This window comes from Protopterus annectens, chromosome 9.part0, assembly GCF_019279795.1.
Source record: "Protopterus annectens isolate FY-2018-M chromosome 9.part0, PAN1.0, whole genome shotgun sequence".
Lineage (NCBI taxonomy): Eukaryota > Metazoa > Chordata > Ceratodontiformes > Protopteridae > Protopterus > Protopterus annectens.
The window spans coordinates 19,963,389-19,969,388 of NC_056743.1; the positions used below are offsets into that span (position 1 = coordinate 19,963,389).

The 6,000-nt window shown below is 44.7% G+C and overlaps 1 protein-coding gene across 1 annotated transcript in view; it reads right to left on the reverse strand.

The window, feature by feature from the left end:
- CKAP5 (cytoskeleton associated protein 5) overlaps positions 1-6,000 on the reverse strand; it is a 4,315,141-nt gene that overhangs the window by 3,192,744 nt on the left and 1,116,397 nt on the right. The window lies entirely within an intron of this gene.

Here is a 6,000-nt window from a genome sequence, read left to right on the forward strand (position 1 = left end):
CGCTTACCTCACTCAGCTGTGGTGGCACATTCTTAACTTACAACAGCAAATCATCATACTATTGTGATTCAACTAAGACATCAAGGTCTGAGGAACTCCATCACTAGCACTGCATCACTGCACAGTACGAAATCAATAGCTATGATACAATCTTCTTTGACAAGATGACATCACAAGAACAATGCTCATCTACAGAACCCTGAAGGTGGCAAACAGGATAAAACAGACATAAGCAGTCTTGCTTGCTGGCTGAAGTGCATGATTGCCTTTTCCTGAGATTAATATCTTCACACAGCAAATGGCTATCATTATGCACTCTCCAGGTGGACATCTAGAGGCCAGAGGTGAAAATACCATTTAAGAAACTCTCCAGCAAGCACTTGAATAAAATAAACAGCCATGTAAAGAGAAAGGGAAACCCAGAAGCAAGGGATGCACATAACTGTGAAGGCACTCCATCTATTAAGCTAATTCATATATGCAATTTACTGAACTTCATCATCTTCAATTTCAAAGCTTCCAGCAAGCAATCACAGAGCAAACATAGCAACCAGCCCACCTCTAGGTTAGGAGACTGACCTCAATGGTTATGGTTTGTAAAACTGGTCAACCAAAAGGTGCCACACAGACATTACTGGTAACCTAATGAACTAAAGATCGGTACCCAATAGAGAGATGGTCGACATTTTTAAAATGAGAGAATCCTCTAAGCTGCCCTTTTAAAAATGGGTCGTTTAGCATTCAGATTAATTAAAAACATATTAACAAAATGCATCTGGGAATAGACACACAAAACTATCTTAGATCTGTCTTATACAGAAAGTATTCCTTCCATTCTTTAAGGATAAAGTGGGGAAACAGCTGCCATAATGGTTAAGGGGTCTACCTTGTAGACACAAGGTGCAGGGTTTGATTCTCACATGGGCCAAAGTACAATTTTGTACCTACCATAAATTTAGATGTCCGATAGATATGCAACTGCAGTCTTGACATATGGGTTGCCCTGCCTCAGGCAGCCCTTCGGTCGGCCGGATTCCAAAGTCTGGGTCCGGCGTCAGCTGTCACCTCTTCCCCGACATCAGAGCAGCTGGGGTATAAAAGCATCAGCCGACACCATCTTCTTCAGTGTTTCTTGCCCCAGATGCCAGGTGCCCTACAAGGAAGGCTAAATTTAGAGAATGGATAAAAAATTCCATATCTGCACAACAGTAATAAACAGATACACCATAACAGATATCCCCAGCTGATTTGAAAAAGGGGGGAGTGGACCCAAAAAAGAGAATTAGAGGGGTAGGAGGGTGGGAAAACCTGACTGCAGTTGCATATCTATCGGACATCTACATTTATGGTAGGTACAAAACTGTACTATGTCCTTCAAGAATGCAACTGCAGTCCTGACATATGGGTTGAATACCATAGCCAAGCTGGGGGTGGTAGGATCTAAGATAAGGCTGGTGTAGCTAAAATGCCCTGCAGGACTGCAGAAGCAAAGGCTGCTCCCGCGGGATCTGGAATATAAAGGCAGGTTGTAATGTTTGGAAAATGTATGCACGGAGCTCCATGTAGCAGCTTCTAGAATGTCCTTTGTAGCCTCCCCTCTTAGAAAGGCTGTGGAGGTGGCTGTAGCTCTGGTGGAGTGTGGCCTGATATTGGCTGGCACACCTTTTCCATGGAAAGAGTAGCAGAATCTGATGCAGTCTCCAATCCATTTTGAAACTGTTTGGAAATTGCCTTTCCTTGTACTCCAGCAGCGTAAACTACAAATAGTTGGTCAGACTTTCTGTTGGCCTTTGTTCTGTCCAAGTAGTAGCGCAATTGTCTGTGTATGTCCAAAGTGTGTAGAAGTTTTTCTCCTTTATTTTGAGGATTGGGAAAGAAAGTAGGCAGGTGAATTGCTTGATTTAGAGAAACCCTGGATATCACTTTTGGCATGAATGAAGGATTGGTTCTTAAAGAGACTCTGTCCTGATGGAAAATGAGAAATGGAGGTACTGCCATGAGGGCCTGTATCTCCGAGACTCTTCTTGCTGAAGTAATTGCCAACAGGAAAACTGTTTTCCAGGAGAGAAATTGCAATTCTGAAGATGCTGCTGGCTCAAAAGGAGGAAGAGTTAATTTTTCCAAGACGAAGCTGAGGTCCTATGCAGGCAGTGGTGGTTTTCTTGGAGGTTTGATATTCTTTATCCCTCTTAGAAACTGTCTTAGCAAAGGATGTGAAAACACAGGTGGATCACAGTTGTATTTTGCTGAAATTGCTGAGGCGTGTATTTTTATGTAAGAATATGAAAGGCCGTTGTGAAGCATTTCTGCCAAGTATTCTAGTATCTGTGGGATGCTCATTACTGATGCATCCTGACCCTTGTTGGCATTCCAGATGTTGAATCTCTTCCATTTGGCTGAATAAGTTTTTCTGGTGGAAGGCCTGCGTGCTTCCAGTAAGATCTCTTGAACTTTTTTGGAGAGAGATATGGGGAGAAGTCATGGAACCCTCCAAGCTGTCAGTTGCAATGTTTGCAGGTTGGGATGAACAGTCCTGTAATTGTGCTGAGTTATAAGCAGAGGCCACTGAGGCAGGGGCCACGGCTTGGTGCGAGTTATGCTCCTTAGTAATGGATACCAGTGCTGTCTTGGCCAGTCTGGAGCTATCAAAATGCCTTTCGGTTGTTCTGCTTTGATCTTCAGTAACACCTTGGTCATTAATGGTAGAGGTGGGAATGCATAGATTGTTAGAGAATTCCACCTGGCTTGAGGATGGTGTGTCCTTGAGCAGAACTTCTTCAGATGATGATTGAGGTGTGAGGCAAAGAGATCTATGTCCGGCCTTCCCCATGCATGAGTTATTTGTGAAAAAATGTCTGGATGCAACATCCATTCGTGCGGGTCCATAATGTTTCGGCTTAGACTGTCCGCCAGAATACTGTCCTTGCCTGGAACAAACTGGGATTGCAACTGTATGTTCAGTTTCAGGGACTTTTCCCAAAGAGTCATTATTAGTCTGCAGAGGGGCTAAGAATGGGTGCCTCCCTGTTTATGTACCACATAAGTGGTGTTGTCTGTCTTTATTAGCAGATGACCTTGCTGAAGAAATTTTCCGAAGGCCTCAATTGTATGAATCACTGCCAACATCTCTATTTGATTGATGTGCAGATGCAATTCCCGGGGTGCCCATTGCCCTTGAATAATATCTGCCCTCCATGTGCGCCGCCCATCCATGATCTGAGGCGTCTGTTGTAATGGTTTGGCTTGCGTGAGGTTTGTTGAAAGACATGCCTTTGTTTAGCTGGCTTGCTTGCGCCCACCACAAAAATTCCTTTTGTAGACATGGAATGAGTGGAATAATTGCTTCTAAGTTGTGGCTGTGTTGAGACCATAAACTTTTTAGGTACCATTGTAGTTTTCTCATGTGTAGTCTTGCCAGTGGAATCAGAAGAATGCAAGATGCCATGAAACCCAGGGCCTGCAGGATTTTCCTTGCAGTCATCTGGGTGTGCTTTGCTAGGCTTTTGAAGTAATCTGTTAATTGTTCTTGTTTTTCTTCTGTGAGGAAAGCCATTTGTGAGGTTGTGTCCAGTTTGGCTCCTAGAAAAATTATTTGTTGGGATGGCAGTAGTCTTGATTTTTGAATGCTGACTGTGTATCCCAAAGCCTGTAGTAAGTGAATGACATAGTCCAAGTTTCTTATCAAGGCTTGCTTGCTGTCCACTTGTATAAGGCAGTCGTCCAGATAAGGGTATATTTGTATCTCCTGAAGTCTGCTATGTGCAATTACTGATGCCAGGCATTTCGTGAATACTCTGGGCGCAGTAGATAAGCCAAAAGGCAATGCTGAGAATTGATAATGCTCTGACCCTGCAAGAAATCTGAGGTATCTTCTGCAGCTGTGTCTGACTGGGACATGCAGGTATGCCTCCTTGAGGTCCAGAGTAACCAGCCAAGACCCCTTGCCCAGCATGGGAAGAAGTTGCTGTAACGTCAGCATTTTGAATTTTGGCACAATGAGAAAAGTGTTTAGAGCGGACAAGTCCAGTATAGGTCTCTCTTGCTTTTCTTTTCTTGGAACAAGGAACAGTCTTGAGTAGAATTCCTGGCCTTGTTCCTGAGGAGGAACCTTTTCTATTGCTTTGATTTGTAGTAGCTTTGAAACTTGTACGAGTGCCTCTGCCCTTTGATTTTGTGGCAGGTTTGGCATGCCTTGTCTTGTTGGTAAGGTATGGAAGTGGAACCTGTAACCTTTGTCTATTATGTCCAAAATCCATTTGTCCTTTGTAAAAACGTGCCAATTTTTTGAAAATAAAGATAATTTTCCGCCTAAAGGTGCTTCTCTTTGAGCCTTGGTCGGCGGTGTCAAAGTCAAGTCATTGTGATTGTCCCTGTGGAGCAGTAGAAGTCTCTGCGCCACTTCTCTGATTAGTTGGTTGCCATTGGCGGCCCCTGTAGCACGACGGCAAACCACTAGAGTGGTCTGAAAAGCACGACGGCAAACCACTAGAGTGGTCTGAAAAATACGACGGCAAACCACTAGAGTGGTCTGAAAAGCACGGCGGCAAACCACTAGGGTGGTCTGAAAACGCGGCAAACCACTAGAGTGGTCTGAAAGCAGGCAAACCACTAGAGTGGTCTGAAAAGCACGGCGGCAAACCACTAGAGTGGTCTGAAAAGCACGGCGGCAAACCACTAGAGTGGTCTGAAAAGCACGGCGGCAAACCACTAGAGTGGTCTGAAAAGCACGGCGGCAAACCACTAGAGTGGTCTGAAAAGCACGGCAAACCACTAGAGTGGTCTGAAAGACGGCGCAAACCACTAGAGTGGTCTGAAAAGCAGTGGCAAACCACTAGGGTGGTCTGAAAAGCACGGCGGCAAACCACTAGAGTGGTCTGAAAAGCACGGCGGCAAACCACTAGAGTGGTCTGAAAAGCACGGCGGCAAACCACTAGAGTGGTCTGAAAAGCACGGCGGCAAACCACTAGAGTGGTCTGAAAAGACGGGCGGCAAACCACTAGAGTGGTCTGAAAAGACGCGGCAAACCACTAGGTGGTCTGAAAAGACGGGCGGCAAACCACTAGGGTGGTCTGAAAAGCACGGCAAACCACTAGAGTGGTCTGAAAAAAACCACTAGAGTGGTCTGGCAAACCACTAGAGTGGTCTGAAAAGCACGGCGGCAAACCACTAGAGTGGTCTGAAAAGCACGGCGGCAAACCACTAGGGTGGTCTGAAAAGCACGGCGGCAAACCACTAGGGTGGTCTGAAAAGCACGACGGCAAACCACTAGAGTGGTCTGAAAAGCACGACGGCAAACCACTAGAGTGGTCTGAAAAGCATGACGGCAAACCACTACAGTGGTCTGAAAAGCACGACAGCAAACCACTACAGTAGTCTGAAAAACAACTGCATAGTGCACTTTTTCTGAATAACTCAAGGATTTATGGTCTTGGAAGAAATGGGAAGAAAGCATAACCGAAACCATTTTGCCTGATGACCTAGTTTCATCAGTCACAATCTTCCAAGCTTGGGCAGATGGAAAATAATTTTTTCTTTGTCAGTTTAAATGTCACTTGCTGTTGATCTGCTCAACAGGTTGGCTATTTAGATGTTCCCTAGAAATATGCACACTGCTTTCAAAAAGTAACCTGGAAAGAGATGTCCCATGCCAATATAACTACCTTACTGTTGGTAAGAGTGGGGAACTCCTTGACTATTGACACATTAACACAAGTCCCTCTCAGCAGCACAAAAGTAATGTCTAATCTCCTGGATAAACATTCACTTTACAGATGCATATAGGATCATAGGAGGTTACTAGATTAATGGCCCTGGGGCCCTTACAAGCCTAGCAAATAGTTTATCCCCCACAAGAAACCTCACTCAGCACCTGTCGTCCCTGTCAATGAAAAACTCACAAGTTGCAGAAATCACCAAGCCAGCAGCATTACCACAAAGTCCACTTTATTCAATACCAGTAGATAGAGTGCGAGAAGTCCACAGAATTGTATTGCTTAAATA